The sequence below is a fragment of the Medicago truncatula genome, chromosome 2, assembly GCF_003473485.1.
Source record: "Medicago truncatula cultivar Jemalong A17 chromosome 2, MtrunA17r5.0-ANR, whole genome shotgun sequence".
Lineage (NCBI taxonomy): Eukaryota > Viridiplantae > Streptophyta > Magnoliopsida > Fabales > Fabaceae > Medicago > Medicago truncatula.
Window position 1 is genome coordinate 26627703 of NC_053043.1, and position 25620 is coordinate 26653322.

General features: G+C 37.6%; 3 non-coding genes across 3 annotated transcripts; all 3 read right to left on the reverse strand.

Annotated features, from left to right (window-relative positions):
- Nucleotides 1-4247: 4247 nt before the first annotated feature.
- Nucleotides 4248-4354, reverse strand: LOC120578736 (small nucleolar RNA R71). Its single transcript, XR_005644547.1, has one exon. It is a non-coding gene; the product is annotated as a small nucleolar RNA R71 (small nucleolar RNA).
- A 2418-nt stretch (nucleotides 4355-6772) lies between these two features.
- On the reverse strand, nucleotides 6773-6844 carry TRNAD-GUC (transfer RNA aspartic acid (anticodon GUC)). Its single transcript has one exon. It is a non-coding gene; the product is annotated as a tRNA-Asp (tRNA).
- Nucleotides 6845-11949: 5105 nt separating this feature from the next.
- Nucleotides 11950-12060, reverse strand: LOC120578822 (small nucleolar RNA R71). Its single transcript, XR_005644631.1, has one exon. It is a non-coding gene; the product is annotated as a small nucleolar RNA R71 (small nucleolar RNA).
- Between the last annotated feature and the right edge of the window lie 13560 nt (nucleotides 12061-25620).

A 25620-nucleotide genomic window follows, 5' to 3' on the forward strand; every position in this document is an offset into this window, starting at 1 on the left:
TGGCAAACGGCCAACATTGATAATTCCCAAGACAAAGAAACTTAGACAAGTTGAAAGCTCTCAAACAATCTTAATCAATCATGTAGTCATGAGCTTAAGCCACTTACAAGCTATTAGACATTAGTTCAAAGAATAGCTAAAGTTCGTATGAGAAAACCCAATTTCACGTTTTCTACATTCCCACCCGAAATATCACAGTTGACATGATTAAGATGTTTGACCAACCATACAAGTCCTACCTAAGTCTATAAGAGCTGTAGGTTTAATCCTATTTAGTTTACAAAAGTTCATTTCGACAAAATCATCAAAATTACCAAGTTACGACAAGTTCATATCATTTCTTCCATATTGCGAAATCAAATCATTTCCAAATCAAAACCAAGTTAGAATCAAGCTATGATACTCTTAGAAGCTTAATTATAAATTGATCGAATATGGTTAGGTGTTTGGATTCCATTGACATGCTTAAAAGTACACAAAAACACGAAAAAAACGAGGTTTCAGGATTCTGCAGAACTGACACGGTCGCGTCATCAAAATGCACGGTCGTGTCATCCCTTACAGGAGAATCTGACACGGTTGTGTCATCTAGACACACGGTTGTGTCACCTCACTAGTACAGCAAAATGCATTTTTACGTTTTTGCGCATAAAATCTTGTTTTCGAATCTGATTTCAGTTCCGTTTTCGCCAATGCATTCCTAACACTTAGACCATACAAACCACACTTGAAAACTTGACATTTAAACAATAAACCAACTTAATCAATCTCATCCCAAAATGACTTATTTTGCAAAAGCGCTTAAAAACTACTTTTACTCAAAAACCCGTTTTCTTCCCAAAACGATTTCTCTCCAAAACCAAGTGATTAAAACAGAAAATCATATCATCTTAAATCATTCTAACAACTTCCTTAACTCATTCAACATCATCAAAATCAAACTTCTTCATTATCAACCCATTTTACAAAACCACCAACAAAAGCTCATTTCTCAACAACAATCATGAATCATGCAAACCCAAGCTATGAATTATCATCAACAACATGACATATCAACAACAACATCAATTGATCATTAAACTTATCACAATTCAACAACAACAAAACATAATTCACGAATTAAGCATATTTTCAACATATACCAACTTCTCATACTTTGAACATGTATTTCAACTAACTACAATCCAATTATCCATAACTTCATACATCTAAACATGTCATCATAAATAGAGCACGAATTTCATCATTTATAAACAATTAATCAATTCATCCAATTAAGCACTTATCATACAAATAATTGAAAATTACAAAAGTGATTATGATGAACACTAACCCCCTTACCTTAATTATCACCCACTATTAACTCAAGCTTCACTTTTGCTCCTATGATTATTCAAACCCTTGAATTCTTCAAGTTCCTCTTCTCTCTAACCCTTGTTCTTCTCTTCTCCCACTTTCTCTCTCTACCTCTCTCTAGAAAATATCTATAAAATGAAATGAATGAGGTTTTTCTCTAAGACAATTGTTTTGTGGTATAACCCTCTAATGGGCCTAACCCAAAACCTAATGGACTTAACCCATTTCTATTCACATCTCAAAATTTCTACACTCTAACCGATAATTAACTAATAACGGTAAAATGTCACTAACGGTCACTAAACTAAAAAATCTCAACTTTACTCTAGTAACTTAGTAAAATAACTATTCTCACTAATTGATGAGTCATTTATTGCTTACTTTTATATGCTTTTTAGTTTAGTTTTATTTAGATTTTATGTTAGTATTATTTCCTTTTAAGGATAGTTTACTTTAAATTGCATTTTCTTTTATTTCAGGAATGAATATTGGATGGATTGAGTCTTGGAGCAAAAGAAAGGGACTTGGAGCCGATTGGACGCAAAAATATGAAGATTGAGAGACAAAAATATGTCTCCCCCATGCCAGAAGCTTGGCACGGCCTGTGCTAACCTTGGCACGGCCGTGCCACCCTCCAGTGTCACTTTTGCTGATTTTGCTTAGATTTTAAGCTACTCTATTTTTAGCCCGAATGTAATAGCTTAGATTTTAAGTCGAACAAATGCTATAAATAGAGTAGCCATCTGTTTACACTGATTTTTGGTAAACAATCGCTGGTTTCAATGATGTTTACTTGCAAGACCAACCAGTAAATCTTAGGAGCATATTGTGCTTTTGTTGTTTGAAAATGGGAGTAATAATTGTTTGTAAAGTATTTTCGATAAGATAAAGATAAGAACAAAATGTAAAGAATCGAATCCAATCCGGGTTGAATCCAATCGAAATTCTGTAAATAATGACAGTAAAAGGAAGTACTTTGAAAAGACTTAGTAAAACAAGACTTGAATTACAAAAGTGTTTAAAAGATTGTATTGAATTTGTAAAGACTTAATGAAAGTTGGTACACATATTTGATGAGTCATTTATTGACTATTTTAATATGCTTTTTAGTTTAGTTTTATTTAGATTTTATTTTATTTTATGTTAGTATTATTTCCTTTTTAGGATAGTTTACTTTAAATTGCATTTTATTTTATTTCAGGAATGAATATTGGATGGATTGAGTCTTGGAGCAAAAGAAAGGGACTTGGAGCCGATTGGATGCAAAAATATGAAGATTGAGAGACAAAAATATGTCTCCCCCATGCCAGAAGCTTGGCACGGCCCGTGCTAACCTTGGCACGGCCGTGCCACCCTCCCGTGTCACTTTTGCTGCTTTTGCTGCTTTTACTTAGATTTTAAGCTACTCTATTTTTAGCCCGAATGTAATAGCTTAGATTTTAAGTCGAACAAATGTTATAAATAGAGTAGCCATCCATCACAAATATTCATGTTTACTTGGAATTCAATAAGTGACAATTGCTTTTCTAATTAAAGTTCTTTTCTTTTCTTTTATTTTCTTGTCATTTACTTTTATGCTTTCTCTCTCCTCCCCCAAGTCTACGATGAACATGAGTGAGTAGACTTCTCCTTGTCTTGGGATTGTTGGATAAGTCTAAATGACATAATCCTAATCAAACCAAGCTCTAAGCCTTAATCTTATGTAACCCTAATTTCTTATCTGAATTCACCGTCTTAACATGGATCAACCATTATCAAACTGTGGAAACGAAAGTGGAGGGTTTGATAATTGTTTATCCATTATTCCAAATATCAATTCATAAAACGAAAGTGGAGCTTTGATATTCGAACAAGTGAATTCAGACAAGGATTGCAAAGTCAGCGAAATAGGCTTTGCAATCTTTGAGACATATAGTTTCGATCTTCAAGGGAACTAATAACAATCAAGTCAGCGAAATAGGCTTGGTTGTTAGAGGAACCAAAATCTAATAGTAATCAAGTCAGCGAAATAGGCTTGGTTGCTAGAGGAACATAAGAGAAACTGTCTTGAGAAATTAGGTCTGACGTAACATTATAAGCTTATAGTTTTGGTTTGAGAAGGACTTATCATTTAGAGGAAACCAACGATCCCAAGGCTCTTTTTATTATTATTATCTTTCAAACGCTTGAAAACCCTCAACTTACAATTCTCTTCTCTCTTCTAATCATCTCTAAAAAGTTAATTGAATTGAACTACTCCCTGTCGGAACGATACTCTTTTATACTACTTCGGTAAGACCGTGCACTTGCGGTTTTATCTCATCAAGTTTTTGGCGCCGCTGCCGGGGAGTAAACTAATTTGATTAACCCTTTCTTTGTGATTAGAACTCTCTTCTCTTCCTCTTTTCTTCTACTTCTCTCTTTGTATTACCACTAACTTCTTGGGTTCTCGGTTTCTTATGCGAAGAAGTAAAAGTCTCGGAGAATTTATTCCTTAGATCGAAAGGCTTTTGCATAAGAAAAAGAGAGAGGCACAAAATAATACTGCTATGGCTGAACGCACTCTCAAAGAGTATGCTACTCCTTCAACGGAAGAGCCACAAGCTATTATCGTGTACCCAACGGTTGCGGGTAATAACTTCGAAATCAAGCCTGCACTACTCCATTTGGTGCAGCAAAATCAGTTTTCTGGATCACCCATTGAGGATCCAAATCTCCATATTTCTTCCTTCCTTAGACTCAGTGGAACCATAAAAGAGAACCAAGAAGCCGTAAGACTTCATCTCTTTCCCTTTTCCTTAAGGGATAGAGCTAGCGCTTGGTTGCACTCCCTAGAAGTCGGTTCCATCACTTCATGGGACGATATGAGGCGAGCATTCCTTGCCCGATTTTTCCCCCCATCTAAAACCGCTAAACTTAGAGATCAAATTACTCGTTTCAATCAAAAAGATGGGGAATCTCTCTATGAGGCATGGGAGCGTTTCAAGGAAATGCTTAGACTTTGTCCCCACCATGGCCTAGAGAAGTGGCTTATAGTCCACACGTTTTATAATGGCTTGTCATATACCACTAAGATGTCTGTTGATGCAGCTGCAGGTGGAGCTCTAATGAACAAAAACTATACGGAGGCTTATGCTTTGATTGAGGACATGGCTCAGAATCACTACCAATGGACCAATGAGAGAACCGTCACCACTCCTACTCCCTCTAAGAAAGAGGCAGGTATATACGAAGTCTCTGAATATAATCACCTTGCTGCTAAGGTTGAGGCATTAACCCAAAAATTTGAAAAACTTAACGTTGATGCTGTCACACCTTCTTCTGCATCCCCTCCTTGTGAAGTCTGTGGTATATCCGGTCATATAGGTGTTGATTGTCAGTTAGGTAATGCTGCCAATATTGAGCAACTGAATTACGCTCAATACCACCAAGGAATGAGGCCAAATCAAAATTTTTACAAAAATCCTCAAGGTTCCTATGGACAAGCATCACCACCTGGCTATACAAACAACCAGAGAGTAGCTCAGAAATCAAGTTTGGAGATTTTATTGGAAAATTGCATTGCTAATCAAAATAAAAATCTTCAAGAATTGAAAAACTAAACAGGATTTCTGAACGACTCTCTCTCCAAACTCAATACCAAGGTTGATTCTATCGCCACACACACAAAAATGCTTGAGACCCAAATCTCCCAAGTAGCCCAACAGGTGGCCACCTCTTCTCAAACACCAGGAGTCTTTCCTGGTCAACCTGAAACAAACCCCAAAGCCCATGTCAACGCTATTTTTCTTGGGGGTAGTAAGCTAGAAGAGACCGTTACTAAAGCCAAAAGTGTCAAGAGGGAGAGTGTTAGGTGTTTAGGTAAGAAAGGTGTGATAAAAAGTGAAAAATCGCATAACAAGAACAAAGCCCTTACACCATTAAGGCTTACTAAGCTCAACTTGGAGGCTCAATTCACTAAATTCTTAAACATAATTCAAAAGATTTGCATTAAGATCCCCTATGCTGAAGCTTTGTCTCGTATGGCCCTATACGCCAAGTTTTTAAAAGAAATTTTTTCAAAGAAAAAGGCTATGGATCATAATGAAACAATAGCTTTGACAAGGGAAAATAATGCAATCATCAAGAAGCCACCTACAAAGCTTAGAGATCCAGGAAGTTTTGCCATCCCTTGTATGATAGGGACTGATGAGTCATTTATATACTATTTTAATATGCTTTTTAGTTTAGTTTTATTTAGATTTTATATTAGTATTATTTCCTTTTTAGGATAGTTTACTTTAAATTGCAATTTATTATATTTCAGGAAAGAATATTGGATGGATTGAATCTTGGAGCAAAAGAAAGGGATTTGGAGCCGATTAGACACGAAAATATGAAGATTGAGAGACAAAATACGTCTCCCACAAGTCAGAAGCCTGGCACGGCCCGTGCTAGCCTTGGCACGGCCCGTGCTAGCCTTGGCACGGCCGTGCCACCCTCCAGAATACCTTTTGCTGCTTTTGCTTGGATTCATAGCTATTCTATTTTAGCGCGCAATCTCTCGTGGAATATTCTTATAATATACTTGCTTAGATTTTAAGTCAAATGTGTGCTATAAATAGAGTAGCTAGCCATCACAATTATTCATCTTTTCTTGGAATGCAATATGTGACAATTGGTTTCTAATAAAAGTTCATTTACTTTATTGTTATTTACTTTTATGCTTTCTCTCTTCTTCTCCTTGTCTACGATGAACGTCAGTGAGTAGACTTCTCTTGTCTTGGGATTGTTGGATAAGTCTAATGACATAATCCTAATCAAACCAAGCTTTAAACCTTAATCTTATGTAACCCTAATGTCTTATCTGAATTCACCGTCTTAACATGGATCAACCATTATCAAACTGTGGAAACGAAAGTGGAGGGTTTGATAATTGTTTATCCATTATTCCAAATATCAATTCATAAAACGAAAGTGGAGTTTTGATATTCGAACAAGTGAATTCAGACAAGGATTGCAAAGTCAGCGAAATAGGCTTTGCAATCTTTGAGACATATAGTTTCGATCTTCAAGGGAACTAATAACAATCAAGTCAGCGAAATAGGCTTGGTTGTTAGAGGAACCAAAATCTAATAGTAATCAAGTCAGCGAAATAGGCTTGGTTGCTAGAGGAACATAAGAGAAACTGTCTTGAGAAATTAGGTCTAACATAAGGTTATAAGTTTAATAGTTTGGTTTGTGAAGGACTTGTCATTAGGATGAACCAATGATTCCAAGGCTTTTATCTTTTCTTTTATTTTCTTATAATTAAAAATCCAAACTTTTAACCTTTGAAACTTTCATCTAATCATTATTGAAAGTTAATTGAATTCATAACTCCCTGTCGGAACGATACTCTTATTTTACTACTTCGGTAAGACCGTGCACTTGCGGTTTTATCTCATCAAGTTTTTGGCGCCGCTGCCGGGGATCGAACCCGGGTCACCCGCGTGACAGGCGGGAATACTTACCACTATACTACAACGACAGCGGCGCCAAAAACTTGATGGGATAAAACCGCAAGTGCACGGTCTTACCGAAGTAGTAAAATATGAGTATCGTTCCGACAGGGAGTTACGAATTCAATTAACTTTAGATAATGATTGGACTAAAGGTTTATAAGGTAGAAAAGTTTGGGATTTTAATTAAGAGCAAATAATAAAATAAAAGATAAAAGCCTTGGGGTTATTGGTTCATCCTAACGACAAGTCCTTCTCAAACCAAACTATTAAACTTATAACTTTATGTTAGACCTAATTTCTCAAGACAGTTTCTCTTTTGTTCCTCTAGCAACCAAGCCTATTTCGCTGACTTGATTGTTATTAGTTCCCTTGAAGATCGAAACTATATGTCTCAAAGATTGCAAAGCCTATTTCGCTGACTTTGCAATCCTTGTCTAAATTCACTTGTTCGAATATCAAAGCTCCACTTTCGTTTTATGAATTGATATTTGAGATGATGGATAAATAATTATCAAACCCTCCACTTTCGTTTCCACAGTTTGATAATGGTTGATCCATGTTAAAGCGGTGAATTTAGATAAGGAATTAGGGTTACATAAGATTAAGGTTTAAAGCTTGGTTTGATTAGGATTATGTCATTAGACTTATCCAACAATCCCAAGACAAGAGAAGTCTACTCACTGACGTTCATCGTAGACAAGGAGAAGAAGAGAGAAAGCATAAAAGTAAATAACAATAAAGTAAATTAACTTTTATTAGAAAACAATTGTCACATATTGCATTCCAAGAAAAGATGAATATTTGTGATGGCTAGCTATTCTATTTATAGCACACATTTGACTTAAAATCTAAGCAAGTATATTCTAAGAATATTCCACGAGAGATTGCGCGCTAAAATAGAATAGCTCAGAATCCAAGCAAAAGCAGCAAAAGGTGTGGAGACGTATTTTGTCTCTCAATCTTCATATTTTCGTGTCCAATCGGCTCCAAATCCATTTCTTTTGCTCCAAGACTCAATCCATCTAATATTCTTTTCTGAAATATAATAAATTGCAATTTAAAGTAAACTATCCTAAAAAGGAAATAATACTAATATAAAATTATATCAAATCTAAATGAAACTAAACTAAAAAACATATTAAAATAGTATATAAATGACTCATCAAACTCCCCCACACTTGAATCTTTGCTTGTCCTCAAGCAAAAGGCATAAACATAGTAGCACCAACAGTTATATCAAATGACAATTCAATTAAAGCACATGTCTCCTCAAGGGCTTAAATCCCAAATGTACACTAATCACAAACTCAAGCATTTCTTGTAATTTTTATTCAACCCAACGATCAAGTTTCAAGTGAGTGTGTGTGTGAAGTCCAACCCTTTTCTTGCTCCTGTATAAGATAGGCATTATGAGGAAACATGGTCTAATCCTAGCACTAAACCAACCAAGAAAGATTCCTTCTATAATTCATATAAGAGAGATGGGAGTATTTGAGAATCTTTGTTCTTTGCCATTTGCACATTTTAAGTTCTTTATTTAAGGAACAACATCTTCACGTAGGAGGTCGGAGGGCCTACCCCCTTCCCCAATCTAGATCCAATGGTATCCCTTAAAACATCATCTTCACGTAGGAAGTCGGAGGGCCTACCTCCTTCCCCAATCTAGATTCAATGATGCTTTTTTAAAGTTTTTCCTCAAGATAACAATCATCTTCACGTAGGAAGTCGGAGGGCCTACCTCCTTACTCAAGGGAAGCAACTTTGTGTTTTTCTTATTGGAGAATTTTATTCACTTTAAAACAAGATGTGGGTATATCAAGAAGACTTAAAACACAAGAGTTTGCTTTTATGTACAAGAATCAATCAAATAAGAGGAGACAATGAAAATTTTGTGCCATGATATTTTCAATAAAAATTAGCTACTTAACCATGCCTTTTACAATAAAACAAAACAAAAGAATAAAGTTCAAGGGAGTTTGGAAACACTACGACTAAAGACACTTTATTAGGCTCCCCCCACACTTAAGAGAAGCATTGTCCTCAATGATTCAAAATAAGAAAAAGAAAAAGAAGAAGAATAAGAAGAAGAAGGAGAAGAAGAAGAAGAAGAAGAAGAAGAAGAGAAGTAGAGAAGAGTAGAGGAAGAGGAGAGCTCACAATTTTATGGAAGTCCACAAGGTGGACCTTGGAGGTGAAGGTGTTGCATCATGTATTGGAACATTTGATTGTGTTATTCATTTATTTGATTGCCCCTTAGGACATCGTTTCTTACCCCGACCATTTCAACACCTTGTTTTTGTTGCTCGGTGCATATTATTTGAACTTTGGTTTGCATCCATGCCCACCGTTTATCATTATAGTTTCCACCGGCTTTTTGTTCATGGTGTTGTGCACCTACCTCCTCTTCATCACCACCATCATCACCATCATCTTGTACCTGTGGGTTAGTACCAACATAAAGCAAATTTTCCACCACCTCCGGATTAGTAATGTCCGAATTAGGTAGAATAATCAAACAATTAGTTCTAATAATTCTCCATTCATATTGGTAATTGTGAGTATGGTCATGGGTTCTAAGGAAAGACAAAGTAGTGAGAGTATATAAGTTTGGATAATAATTTTCATCTATCCTCTTGATCCTTTGATTCACACTCACCCTAAACCTCTTAGCAATAAAAGTGATGATTCCACCTACCATTATATCACCCTTATCATCCGGTTTCTTTTTATTAATTGAAACAAGATAATGAAGCAAAAAAATAGCAAATGTTAACATGGTGGTTATAAAGCATGTCCGACAACATAAATAGCTCATCATTCCTACCTCTTTTCTACTCCATATGGTGCAAGCAATAACCGTGTGAAGGTACCTAAGCACAGGGTTGGGAATTTATTCAACAGCCTAATCACATGTTCATCTATTTCTAGTCTATCCATAGCATTAACATCAAGGTACCTGCAAGGAGAGATAGTTCTAGATATTAGAGATTTATACCTATTGCTTTGCTCGGAATCCTTGAATTGGATCCCATGATTCGGGTTGTTGATTGCTTCTTGCTTGCACCACTTTTGGAGGCTTCAATCTTCTCACCTTTCCTTTTTGATGCCATTGACCCTAGATTGGTTTGGTTGTGGGTGGATGAATGTTGGTGAAGTTTGGAGAGAATTACGGAAGAAGGATTATAGATGTTATTTGATTTGGATACGGGAAGAAAAAAAAAAAATTTTTTTTTTTTTTTTTTTGTGCTGATGGGTTGGCACGGCCGTGCCAACTCAGGCACGGGCCGTGCTAACTTTCTGGAAAAAGAGGGAAGAAATATTATTATTTTTTTTTTTTTGGGTGGATTTCTGGTCAATGGCTTCAAATCTTTTTCACTTTTTCGCATCATATTTGGACAAATACCTACAAAACAAACAAAATAAAAGCAATAAAACTCATGGGTTGCCTCCCACGAAGCGCTCTTTTAGAGTCATTAGCTTGACGATTAGAAGGTTTCTCTACCCAATACCCAATCTTTCCCAAAGGGATAGTGGCATCAACCTGAGATTCTCTCCCACTTTACACATAGCTTTTTCAATGGTTTCACTCTCAATCACACAAGGGGTGGAAAAACTCTCAATCACTATGAGGTTAGGCTTAACAAGCCTTTGTGGGACATGGATTTTGAGTTTATAAGGTGGTGAAGCGATTGGCTTATCACTCTCTCCTATGACTTTCTCATCTTGTTGCTTTTCACTCTCTATCTCACCCTCAATTGTCTTAGTTTTCATAATGGGGTCATCTAAATGCTTACCGTCCCTAAGTTGAATAACATTTATAAGGCCTTTGGGGTTGGCTTCAGTTTGACTTTGAAAGACATCGGGGGTTTGAGAGGAAGTAGCTACTTTTTGGGCTACTTGAGAGATTTGAGTTTCTAGCATTCTAGTGTGAGTAGCAATGGAGTCCACTTTAGATGTAAGCTTGACAAAAGAGTCATTCAAAGATCCAGTTTGATTTTTAAGTTCTTGAAATTGCTTGGATTGCTCCATAGCATGTTTTTCGAGTAAAATTTCCAAGCTAGATTTTTGAGGGACTCTTTCGTTGTTTGCACAAATGGGTGGTGTTGTTTGTTGTCCAAAGGTATAAAATTTTTGCTCGGGACTTTTAGCAACACTACCTAGTTGGCATTCAACATCAGTATGGTCAAATATTCCACAAAATTCACAAGGTGGTGAGACAAGAGCATGTGTGACGACACTTACAGTTAATTTATCAAATTTTTGAAGAAGTGTGTCCACCTTATCAGATAGATGATCAAGGGTAGAAAAACATGGTATTACCGCAAGTGTCATAAGTTTTTGTCACAACATGGATCTAATGACATGGTATTATCAGATAGTTGATCCATGGTCTAATGACATAAGTTTTTGTCACAACGATACTCTTATTTTTGAAGTCCCGGTCTCCGGAACCAAGTTTTTGGCGCCGCTGCCGGGGAGTTATTGTAATTTGATTAACTTTTTAATAGTGGTTAGTCTAAAAAAAAAATATAATATAAAAAAAATATAATATAATATAATAGTATATATACAAATATTTATAAAATATTTTATTTCCTTTTTCTTACCTTTTTATTTTTTTATTTTTTATATTTATAATATATTTTATTTCCTTATCTTATTTTATTTTTATTTTATATATCTCTCCCTCCCTTTCTCCTTATTTTTTATTTTCTATCTTTAACCGTTTTGATTTCAGGCATGGCTCAAAGACAATAATAACGACATGGATGAGAAACGTGCTCTCAAAGAGTATGCAATCACATCTTCAGATGAGTCGTACGATGCTATTGTGTACCCAACGGTTGAGGGTAGTAAATTTGAAAGAAAACCTGCACTTATTTACCTAGTGCAGCAAAATCAATTTTTCGGATCACCCACTGAGGATCCGAATCTTCATGTTTCAATTTTTTTAAAACTCAGTGGAACTTTGAAGGCAAACCAAGAGACCGTAAGGCTGCACCTCTTTCCTTTTTCCTTAAGGGATAGAGCTAGTGCTTGGTTTCATTCATTGACTATTGGTTCTATCACTTCATGGGACCAAATGAGGCGAGCTTTCCTTGCCCAATTCTTTCCCCTTTCTCAAACCGCTCAATTCAGGGCGAGGCTTTTTTAATACACTCAAAAAGATGGTGAATCTCTTTACGATGCGTGGGAGCGTTTCAATCAAAGAAATGCTTAGGCTTTGCCCCCATCATGGTTTAGAGAAGTGGCTTATTATCCACACCTTTTATAATGGTCTTTCGTATACCACAAAAATCTATGTTGATGCAGCTGCAGGTGGAGCTTTGATGAATAAAACTTACACAGCAGCATATGATTTGATCGAGGGCATGGCACAAAACCACTATCAGTGGACAAGTGAGAGAGTCATCACTGCTTCTTCACCCTCTAAAAAAGAGGCAGGTATGTACAAAATTTCCTCCCTTGATCATCTAACTGCTAAGGTTGACACACTGACACAAAAATTTGATACAATGAATACTAGTGTTGTCACACCTGCTCCTGTATCACCTCGTTGTGAAGTTTGTGGTGTATTTGGCCATATTGGCATTGATTGCCAACTAGGTAGTGTTATTAGAAGTCCTGAGCAAGTAAACTATGCTCAATATAATCGAGGGTTTGGAAACAACCACTTTTTTTATCAAACCCCTCAAAATCTTTTTGGACAACAAGCAACACCACCCAGTTATGCAAACAACCAAAGAGTCCCTCAAAAATCCAGCTTGGAACTTTTAATGGAAAATTATGTTATAAATCAATCCAAGCAACTCCAAGAGCTTAAAAACCAAACAGGATTTTTGAATGACTCTCTTGCCAAAATCACATCCAAGGTAGACTCCATAGCAACTCACAATAAGATACTCAAAACCCAAATCTCTCAAGTGGCCCAACACGTGACTACTTCCTCTCAAACCACCGGGATCTTTCCAGGTCAAACTGAAACCAACCCCAAAGGCCATATAAGTTCTATTATTCTTAGGGATGGTAACCAATTAGAGGACCCCGTTGTGACAATTAAGAACAATGAGGGAGAGATAGGAAGTGATGAGCCTCAAAGTGAGAAAACTATAGGAGAAAATGAAAAGCCATTTGTTTCACCACCTCATGAGCCTAAAAATCCATTAACACAAGGTTTTGTCAAATCAAAGTTAGATGACCAATTTAGAATTTTTATTGAAATACTTCCAACCAAATTATCATCTAAACTTAAGAATCCAGAAAATTTTCCCATACCTTGTGTCATAGGTTCCGAAAGCATTAAGAAAGCCATGTGTGATTTGGGAGAGAATGCCAGGTTGACGCCACTATCCCTTTGGGAAAGATTGGGTATAGGGTAGAGAAACCTCTTGAACGTCAAGCTAATGACTATAAAGAAGCGCTTCGTGGGAGGCAACCCACGCATTTAACTGCTTTTGTTTTGTTGTGTTTTGTTTTTATTTGTTTTGTAGGTAATTGTCCGACTATGATTCAAGAAAAAGAAAATTTTTGAAGTCCCGGTCTCCAGAACCTTGGCACGGCCCGTGCTCACACTGGCACGGCCGTGCCAGACCTTGCCCTTCCAAAACCAGGCCAAACTCCAGGAACTTGGCACGGCCCGTGCCAACCTCAGCACGGCCGTGCCCGACCTCAGGTAAGGTTAAACCTCATTTTCCTTCATCTTCTTCCCTCATTCTTCAAACCAAACCCCTCTCATCCCTCCTACTTCTCTCTAAAACCTCCATAACCACAAAACCTCAAACCTCCACATCTCCATCAAACATTCACCAATTCACAAAATTTCTTACCCAATTCAACCACAAAAACCATTCCCACCGCAACCATCCATACAAAATCCACTTTCATCCACCCAATCCAAAAAAAATCACAACCTCCATCAACCAACTCCTAAAACTCACTTAAACCTTCACCACAACCACACCAAGTCCAACCAAGGTCAAGGCTATGGCTTCCAAAAGAAGTGGAAAAGAAGTTGCAACATCTTCAAGAGGACCTCCCCCAAAGAAGCAAGTACCGGCAAATAATCATGGCATAATATTCAAGGACAACAAGCAAAAGGATAGGTATATAAATCTCATCTCTAAACATTTACATCCTTGCAGGTACCCTGATAATTATCACTTGGTTACATTAGGCCTTAGTGACAATGTGTTTAAATTTCTAAGACGATTAGGGTGGGTTGCTATGTTAAGACCTATGCGGGGTTATGAAAATTTCACCTATGAGTTTTTAAGTTCTATCATTTTTACAAAGGATAGGATGAATTTTGATAACCCTAATCATAGAATCTCTTTCCGGCTTATGAACATTTATTACGAGATGTCTCTCCAACACTTTTGTGATGAGATGAGCTTCGCTAACACGGGGTTCATCCATGACTCTTGGGATCAAAGTCTTAAGCCGGTTGACTATCAACCCGCCACCTTTTGGGAACATATCACCAACCTTAGGCAATTTAACACACGTTCAAACAAAGCTAGCCATATTCACAACCCGGTGCTTAGGTACCTTCAAAGGGTAATGACTTGCAGTATTTGGGGTAGGACCGAATTGAGGAACACTAGGACGGATGAACTCTTCATGTCGTGGGCCATGCTTAACAACCACCTCGTTAACACATGCTTTTAATTGCTTGATTACCTTTCCCATGACGGTAATAGGTTTGATAGTACGGGAGAGATAGTCGTGGGTGGTATCATCACATACATAGCTAGGCAATTGGGAGTGGGTGAGGACCAAGGGATTACCAAAATTGAGGGAAACAATAGGCTTAACATAAGGACCCTTATCTTTATGAACTTCATTAAGCCCCATCCACCCATGTCCTACGCACTCAAACTCAATGTGCCTATTTTGATTATACTTTCTAACCCATCTCGGACTAACACTGAGGTGGAAGAAAATTTGTTGTATGTTGTTGATGATCCACAGGTACATGAAGAACACGATAATGAAGGCGAGGAAGATGCACATTTGCACCAAGAAGAGGAAGGTGCACAATTGTACCATGATGAGGAGCACCATGACCATGATGCCGGATAAACAAATGAAAATGCAAGATGGGCATGGATGCATACCGAGGACTAGAGGATAAGCACCAAGCAACTAAGGCAAGGTGTTGAATTGTCGGGACTAAGGAATTATGTCCTAAGGGGCAACCGCATATCCGAAGAAAATAACCAAATACTTCGGAACATGATGCACCATTTTCACCTCCAAGGTCCTACCTATAGAACTCAATGAAAAATGTGAGCTTTCCTCTTCCTCTCTTCTCTTACTACTCCTCCTCCTCCTTCTTCTTCTTCTTCTTCTTCATATCTCTTATTTTGAATCATTGAGGACAATGCTTCTCCTAAGTGTGGGGGGAGCCTAATAAAGTGTCTTTAGTCGTAGTGTTTCCAAACTCCCTTGAACTTTATTCTTTTGTTTTGTTTTATTGTAAAAGGCATGGTTAAGTAGCTAATTTTTATTGAAAATATCATGACACAAAAATTTTCACTATCTCCTCTTATTTTGTTGAATCTTGTACATGAAAGCAAACTCTTGTGTTCTAAGTCTTCTTGATATACCCACATCTTGTTTTAAAGTGAATAAAATTCTCCAATGAGAAAAACAAAAAAGTTGCTTCCCTTGAGTAAATGTATGAATAGGTATTTTAAGGAAACGCGTTTTAATCTTAGTGGTGCATTAACCTTTAAAGATTCTCAAAGTGCCAGTAGTATAAGTTAGTATAAGGGAGTTCATAAAAAGCCAAAAGCCAAATAAATTCCAAAGATCTCATCATTGAATCTAGATTAGGGAAGGAGGTAGGCCCTCCGACTTCCTACGTGAAGATGATTGATATCTTAAGAAAAAAAACTTTAAAAAGCATCATTGAATCTAGATTGGGGAAGGAGGTAGGCCCTCCGACTTCCTACGTGAAGATGATGTTTTAAGGGATACCATTGGATCTAGATTGGGGAAGGGGGTAGGCCCTCCGACCTCCTACGTGAAGATGTTGTTCCTTAAATAAAGAACTTAAAATGTGCAAATGGCAAAGAACAAAGATCCTCAAATACTTCCATCTCTCTTATATGAATTATAGAAGGAATCTTTCTTGGTTGGTTTAGTGCTAGGATTAGACCATGTTTCCTCATAATGCCTATCTTATACAGGAGCACGAAAAGGGTTGGACTTCACACACACACTCACTTGAAACTTGATCGTTGGGTTGAATAAAAATTACAAGAAATGCTTGAGTTTGTGATTAGTGTACATTTGGGATTTAAGCCCTTGAGGAGACATGTGCTTTAATTGAAATTGTCATTTGATATAACTGTTAGTGCTACTATGTTTATGCCTTTTGCTTGAGGACAAGCAAAGATTCAAGTGTGGGGGAGTTTGATGAGTCATTTATATACTATTTTAATATGCTTTTTAGTTTAGTTTTATTTAGATTTTATATAATTTTATATTAGTATTATTTCCTTTTTAGGATAGTTTACTTTAAATTGCAATTTATTATATTTCAGGAAAGAATATTGGATGGATTGAATCTTGGAGCAAAAGAAAGGGATTTGGAGCCGATTGGACACGAAAATATGAAGATTGAGAGACAAAATACGTCTCCCACAAGTCAGAAGCCTGGCACGGCCCGTGCTAGCCTTGGCACGGCCGTGCCACCCTCCAGAATACCTTTTGCTGCTTTTGCTTGGATTCTGAGCTATTCTATTTTAGCGCACAATCTCTCGTGGAATATTCTTAGAATATACTTGCTTAGATTTTAAGTCAAATGTGTGCTATAAATAGAGTAGCTAGCCATCACAATTATTCATCTTTTCTTGGAATGCAATATGTGACAATTGTTTTCTAATAAAAGTTCATTTACTTTATTGTTATTTACTTTTATGCTTTCTCTCTTCTTCTCCTTGTCTACGATGAACGTCAGTGAGTAGACTTCTCTTGTCTTGGGATTGTTGGATAAGTCTAATGACATAATCCTAATCAAACCAAGCTTTAAACCTTAATCTTATGTAACCCTAATTTCTTATCTGAATTCACCGTCTTAACATGGATCAACCATTATCAAACTGTGGAAACGAAAGTGGAGGGTTTGATAATTGTTTATCCATTATTCCAAATATCAATTCATAAAACGAAAGTGGAGCTTCAATATTCGAACAAGTGAATTCAGACAAGGATTGCAAAGTCAGCGAAATAGGCTTTGCAATCTTTGAGACATATAGTTTCGATCTTCAAGGGAACTAATAACAATCAAGTCAGCGAAATAGGCTTGGTTGATAGAGGAACCAAAATCTAATAGTAATCAAGTCAGCGAAATAGGCTTGGTTGCTAGAGGAACATAAGAGAAACTGTCTTGAGAAATTAGGTCTAACATAAGGTTATAAGTTTAATAGTTTGGTTTGTGAAGGACTTGTCATTAGGATGAACCAATGATTCCAAGGCTTTTATCTTTTCTTTTATTTTCTTATAATTAAAAATCCAAACTTTTAACCTTTGAAACTTTCATCTAATCATTATTGAAAGTTAATTGAATTCATAACTCCCTGTCGGAACGATACTCTTATTTTACTACTTCGGTAAGACCGTGCACTTGCGGTTTTATCTCATCAGGGACTGAAACCTTAAACCGAGCCTTATGCAATTTAGGAGCAAGTGTTAGTCTGATGCCCTTATCCTTTTTTACAAGGCTAGGGTTGGGCGAGTTAAAGCCTACCGAAACAACATTGAAGTTAGCCGATCGTTCTGATATCCAACCTGTCGGATATGTCGAGGACATCCCCGTTAAAATAGAAGGGATAGACATCCCAACTGATTTCATGGTGCTTGACATAGATGAGGACAATGCGTGCCCTATAATCTTAAGACGACCCTTTCTCGCCACTGCGGGTGCTATAGTAGATGTTCAAAATGGTAGGATTGTTTTTCAAGTGAGTGATGAGTTGATAGGATTTGAGTTGAAGAATTATATGAAAGGTCCCGCCCTCTATTCTTGTAATGTGATTAAAGGTCATGATGTGCAAGAACGCTCATTAGCGCCATCTACATAATATGACCTCTTTGATCCTTTCTAATGGACACTTTCCTATAACGTCAAGCTAATGACTATAAAGAAGCGCTTCGTGGGAGGCAACCCACGCATTTGACTGCTTTTGTTTTGTTTTGTTTTGTTTTTAATTGTTTTATAGGTAATTGTCCGAGTATGATTCGAGAAAAGGGAAAATTTTAAAGCCCCGATATCCAGAACCTTGGCACGGCCCGTGCTCACATTGGCACGGCCGTGCCAGACCTCACCTTCCAAAAACCCCAGAATGTTGGCACGGCCCGTGCTAAGGTTGGCACGGCCGTGCCCGACTACAGGTAAGGATATACCTCACCTTTCATCTTCTTCTTCCTTCATTCTCCACCACAAACATTCAAACTTCTCTCAAAAACCTCCATAACCATAGAAATTTCAAACCTCCATATCTCCCTCAAAACTTCACCAATTAACAAAATTTCTTCACCCAATCAATCACAATCCACATTCCAATCATAACCCTTCACTCAAAAACAACTTTCCTCCATCCCTACCAAAAATCACCAAATTCGTAGCCCCCATTCACCTACCTAAAAACCCACAAATACTTCACCAATTCACCCAACCCAACTCCTAACACTCACTCAAACACCAACCCTTCACCCAACCAACCTTTTCCACCAAAACCACTTCCCAAAACCCAACCTTCACCCAAAACACAAAAAGGTCAACCAAGGTTACGGATAATGGCATCTAGGAAAGGTGGAGCAAGCTCTTCCGGAGGACCACAATCAAAGAAGAAAACGCAAGCCAAGAATCATGGCATAGTCTTCAAGGACACCAAGCAAAGGGACAGGTATAAAATTCTTATCTCTAAACCTTTGCACCCTTGTCGATATCCTGATCCTTATACTTTGAGTGTGCTAGGACTAAGGGATAATGTGTTTAGCTTACTAAGAAATTTAGGATGGGTGGATATGCTTAGACCTATGAAAGGTTTTGAAAATTTCACTTATGAATTCTTAAGTTCTATTGAATTTACGAAGGATAAAGTGAACCTTGATAACCCCGACCATAGAGTCTCCTTCCGACTTTTGAATGTGGATTACGAGATGTCTCTTGAAAATTTTTGTTTAGAAATGGACTTCGCAAATGCGGGGTTCATCCATGACTCTTGGAATCCAAATCTTAAGTCGAAAGACTATGACCCCGCCCTCTTTTGGAAACGCATTACCGGGTTAAGGCAATATAATCCTCGCAACAATAAGGCTAGTAACATTCACAACCCAGTGCTTAGATACCTCCGGAGAGTCATGGCTTGTACCATTTGGGGTAGAAAAGAGGTAGGAACAACTAGGACGGATGAACTTTTTATGCTTTGGGCAATGCTTAGTAACAATCCCGTTAATACCTGTTTCTACCTACTTGATTACCTTTCCTCCATAGGTGCTAAACCGGATAATAGAGCTGAGATAGTAGTCGGTGGTATCATTACCTTCATAGCTAGGAAGTTTGGAGTGGGTGAGGAAGATGGGATAAATCCAATTGCGGGTAACAATAGGCTTAATATTGAAACTCTTGTTGCTATGAATTTCATTAAGATTCACCCACCCATGACTTATGCACTTCAGCTTCGCATACCTCTTTTGTTTCTCCTTCCTAACCCATCTTGGACTAACCCCGAGGTGGAGGCGAATTTGTTGTATGTTGGTGATGGATTACAGGTACATGAAGAGCATAATCAAGGTGACGAAGACGGTGCACACATGCACCATGAAGAGGAACCCCATGACCATAACGACAACAATGAAAGATGGGCATGGATGCAAACCGAGGTACAAAGGATAAGCACCGAGCAAAAAAGGCAAGGTGTTGAATTATCCGGGGTAAGAAATGATGTCCTAAGGGGCAACCGCATATCCGAAGAAAATAACCAAATGCTTCGGAACATGATGCAACACTTCAACCTCCAAGGTCCTCCCTATGGACCTCAATAAAAATGTGAGCTTTCCTCTTCCTTTTTTTCACCTTATCTCTTCAATTTCTATCTCATTCTCCTCCCTCCTCTTTTTCCTCTATCTTGAATCATTGAGGACAATGCTTCTCCTAAGTGTGGGGGGAGCCTAATAAAGTGTCATTAGTCGTAGTGTTTCCAAACTCCCTTGAACTTTATTCTTTTGTTATGTTTTATTGTAAAAGGCATGAATAAGCAGCTTGTTTTTATTATTTTATTATGACATAATTTTTTGTCGTCTCTTCAAATGGTCGTTTCTTGTACATGAAAGTGATCTCTTGTGTTATAAGTATTCTTGCTATACCCACATCAAGTTTTATTGTGAAATTAATTCTCCAATGAGAAAAACACCTGGTTGCAATCCTTGAGTAAGTGTATGAATAGGTATTTTAAGGAACACGTTCTAACTTTAATGGTAACCTGGACCCTTAAAAATCTTCAGAGTAAAAGTAGTATAAGTTTATGTGGGAATAATTCTAATGTGATGAAATGTGTAAACCGAAATGGGGCGGAAGGATATCACCACACGTGGAGGAAAGGATACCCTCTCACTAACTTCCTAAATGTGGTGATGACTTCTCAAATAAATTGTGCTTGAATTAAACCCTCTAAAAAGAGGAACTTCCTAAGTGAAGTAAACAAGTTGTAGCACTACTTAGGGTGATCATTGAAACTTGGAGGAAAGGATACCCCCTCACGGACTTCCAATGTGAAATGATAGCCCCTAGGCATCTACAAGCCCCCAAATGTATAAATTCATCAAGTCTATCTTAACTCTCCCACTTCTCTTATATGAAATGAAGAAAAGATTTTTCTCGGTCATTTTAGTGTTAAGGTTAGAACCTGTTCCTCATAATATCTATCTTATACAGGAGCAAGAAAAGGGTTGGACTACACACACACACTCACTTGAAATTTGTTGTCGGGTTGAATAAGTTTACAAGGAATGCTTGAAGTTGTGATTAGTGTACATTGAAATGAAACCTCGAGGGAGACATAAGCTTTTATTTAAAGTGTCATATATTAATCCTTTTGTTGCTGCCATGTCTATGCCTTTTGCTTTAGGATAGTTTACTTTAAATTGCATTTTATTTTATTTCAGGAATGAATATTGGATGGATTGAGTCTTGGAGCAAAAGAAAGGGACTTGGAGCCGATTGGATGCAAAATTATGAAGATTGAGAGACAAAAATATGTCTCCCCCATGCCAGAAGCTTGGCACGACCGGTGCTAAACTTGGCACGCCCGTGCCACCCTCCAGTGTCACTTTTGCTGCTTTTGCTTAGATTTTAAGCTACTCTATTTTTAGCCCGAATGTAATAGCTTAGATTTTAAGTCGAACAAATGCTATAAATAGAGTAGCCATCCATCACAAATATTCATCTTTACTTGGTATTCAATAAGTGACAATTGCTTTTCTAATTAACGTTCTTTTCTTTTCCTTTATTTTCTTGTCATTTACTTTTATGCTTTCTCTCTCCTCCCCCATGTCTACGATGAACATGAGTGAGTAGACTTCTCCTTGTCTTGGGATTGTTGGATAAGTCTAAATGACATAATCCTAATCAAACCAAGCTCTAAGCCTTAATCTTATGTAACCCTAATTTCTTATCTGAATTCACCGTCTTAACATGGATCAACCATTATCAAACTGTGGAAACGAAAGTGGAGGGTTTGATAATTGTTTATCCATTATTCCAAATATGAATTCATAAAACGAAAGTGGAGCTTTGATATTCGAACAAGTGAATTCAGACAAGGATTGCAAAGTCAGCGAAATAGGCTTTGCAATCTTTGAGACATATAGTTTCGATCTTCAAGGGAACTAATAACAATCAAGTCAGCGAAATAGGCTTGGTTGTTAGAGGAACCAAAATCTAATAGTAATCAAGTCAGCGAAATAGGCTTGGTTGCTAGAGGAACATAAGAGAAACTGTCTTGACAAATTAGGTCTGACGTAGCATTATAAGCTTATAGTTTTGGTTTGAGAAGGACTTATCATTTAGAGGAAACCAACGATCCCAAGGCTCTTTTTATTATTATTATCTTTCAAACGCTTGAAAACCCTCAACTTACAATTCTCTTCTCTCTTCTAATCATCTCTAAAAATTTAATTGAATTGAACTACTCCCTGTCGGAACGATACTCTTTTATACTACTTCGGTAAGACCGTGCACTTGCGGTTTTATCTCATCAATATTCATACTTTGCAACTTGTGACTCGTTTGTCGCTTTCATACGGACAGTATTGAGTGTAAGTTTTTAGTATGACTGAATTGTGACCCATTTTTCCTAAGAAAAACTACTATTTATACAGATAGTCCTATAACTACCTAATCACATCCTTTCGATTCAAAAATCGAAATTAGCCGTTCGAAAACTAGCCGTTTGCTAACCGCTTGGTCTTATCTACCAGACTTGAAGGCGCGTCTACAACTTCTTTCATCCGTCGAACTAAAACAGCTTCTTCGATTCCCGCTGAGGTACTTATGTATTTGTCGATGGATTTCTTCACAAAGCTACGCCCCAATTTTGGGTCAAACCCTTGACTGCATTAAATGATCATATTTTCACAAATATTGACTAACACCATCCATCACAAATATTCATCTTTACTTGGAATTCAATAAGTGACAATTGCTTTTCTAATTAAAGTTTTTTCTTTTCCTTTATTTTCTTGTCATTTACTTTTATGCTTTCTCTCTTCTCCCCCATGTCTACGATGAACATGAGTGAGTAGACTTCTCCTTGTCTTGGGATTGTTGGATAAGTCTAAATGACATAATCCTAATCAAACCAAACTCTAAGCCTTAATCTTATGTAACCCTAATTTCTTATATGAATTCACCGTCTTAACATGGATCAACCATTATCAAACTGTGGAAACGAAAGTGGAGGGTTTGATAATTGTTTATCCATTATTCCAAATACAATTCATAAAACGAAAGTGGAGCTTTGATATTCGAACAAGTGAATTCAAACAAGGATTGCAAAGTCAGCGAAATAGGCTTTGCAATCTTTGAGACATATAGTTTCGATCTTCAAGGGAACTAATAACAATCAAGTCTGCGAAATAGGCTTGGCTGTTAGAGGAACCAAAATCTGATAGTAATCAAGTCAGCGAAATAGGCTTGGTTGCTAGAGGAACATAAGAGAATCTGTCTTGAGAAATTAGGTCTAAACATAACATTATAAGCTTATAGTTTTGGTTTGAAAAGGACTTGTTATTTAGATGAAACCAACGATCCCAGGGCTCCGATAAAATATGATTCCTCAGCTTGACATCACTCTTTTAACAAACGGGATATTTGAAAAGGTTCAAAACCACCTTTTTCAGGACTTAGTGGGCCATGCCGTCATTGGGAACCATCAAAAAACAACTGCTCCATGCGATGATTGACATCTGTCCAACATCAAAAGCTATATATGACCCTGAGTCATACTTTTACTCTTACTTTGTTTCTCTTTAGTAATTTTACTCTTTTCACCATCCCCTTCTTCTAACTTACGATCCAAACACTGTTCATCGTTTACTGAAACAAAAATTTGAATCTCCATGACGCGCGCAGAAAGTTCCTCTTCTCAACCAACGGAACAACATGAACCAAGTGCCAATTTTCCCATAAATCCTCAGTTTATGGAAGAACCAGATGTCAAAGAAGCTGAAGACAAAATCTGGAAATCTCAGGTAATCATCTCATGCCCAAACTCATCGCATGCATACCTAGGGCCTTTGCCGGACGACTCCGACGATCAGAAAAAACTAGACACCGTTTTTCCTTGCAACGAGGCACAATTGCCTCTTATTTTCTCAAAAGGTCCATATGACCTAAGTTTTTTTAAGTCTAAATTTAGGACTGAACCCAAGATAGAAAATAACGAGAAATACCTTGACTGGCTGGATAAAGTGGAGAAAATCAAAGGTCCCTTTTGGAAAGAAATGGGAGTTTTCGATCTTATTCAGCTATCCCGGTAGGGACCAAAATATGATAATGAGATGATAATCGCTGCTCTCCATTTATGGAACCCTTCAACCAATAGCCTTCACTTAAAGTGTGGTATGCTGACTCCTACTTTGCTAGATGTTGCTGGTCTAGTGGGTTTGAAACCTGTAGGCCAAATTTTCGACCCTGATACTCATTCCTCGGAGATATCTTTCGATTTTTCGAGACCTGCCTATGGTAACTTCATCATTGATCATCACGACACTTCTAGTACCACAGTGTCTGATCAGGAGCATATCGCCTTCTTGACTTATTGGCTATCCATGTACATTTTTTGCTCAAGGTCAATTCAGATTCCCAAGAAATTCACCACTTTAGCAATCCAATTGCATGAAGGGAGGGATATATGCCTAAGCAAGCTTATCTTAGGATCTCTATATGAGAGTTTGAACCATGCAGTATCCAGTATAAAAGATTTCCAACCTGGTAGCAGTCTCATTATTCCTGGCCCTATCTGGTTATTCCAATTGTGGCTTCTGGCCACTTTCAGAACGAAGTTGGCAGTTCACCTGCCCCCTGCTCTTTCGAAAGCTTATGATAATAGGTCAATCGAAGGTCTATGTCTGGCCATGCTTCAGTACGGAAATAGGAGTTCTCCTTATTTGTTTGCAGTGGCTTACAACGCGTTCTTAGGCTGCACGTCTTTCACACCTTCGATGGCTCCCTTTACCACTAGATCTCATGGGCCTTCATGGTTTACGGCAAGATTCCCAACCGATTCTACTGAAGAAGAAGTAGATATTAATGCCATCTGGGAAGCTTACCTCACCCCCACTTTTCTGTCTAGTCGAGTGACTGCCGGAAGCCCATATGGTGTGTACAGCTATCAACCTAACCATGTGGCTAGGCAATTCGGCTTAATTCAGACCAAGCCAAGTTCATTGTACAAGTGCTTAGATGATTTGAGGCAACCTCTCATAGAGCATGTCTGGATGTCTATCCTGCGTCGGGCTCAACGCAAAAGCTTATTTTCGAACCCAAACCATTTACTTCATCTTTTGCATGCACGGAAGTGTTCTATCGATGGTGGCAGTGCTATTTTAAGCACCAATCCGATCGTATAGATCCTTATACTTTACTTCCTGAACTAATCCTTGCTTTTCACACTGTGCAGAGAAAATCGAAGAAAAACAAAGGTACGCATATTCGAGAAATTCAAACTTTTCAAAATTTCTTTCAAACTGTATATGATCCTCTCCATCTAAAGAGGACAGTTCATTATGCGGCTAAAACTTTAAAGGATAAGATTCACGAAAAACTTCCTTTGATGTCTTTTCCACCTTTTACCCCTAGTAAATATCTTTTTGCACTTCATTTTAAAACGAGGTTTCCCGTTTTGCCAACTAGTCCGTTGGCCTTGGCCTTTAGGCCACCTTATCCCAAATGGTTATTTTGTGATAGTATAATGGGGATGAAATAAAGATTTATTAAGAGGGAAAAAGACAGAGTAACTGCGACCAAGCACAGCCTATATACATATAGATGGCATCTGCACTTAACTGATCCTCATATTCGAATTTTGTCCGAAATGGGATTAGGTAATGAACCCTTTCTATTTCTCTTTTTTAGAAAAAACATCCAAATTCCGAGCCTATTATATTTGAATAAAAGAGGATACTTATCTGTTTTGTGTTTATGGCTAGCAGCGCTTCCTTTGGCCTCAGGAGATGTAGAATATCCGAAAGAAGACAACTCTCGAAGGACATCTAGATCAAAGTCTGACAA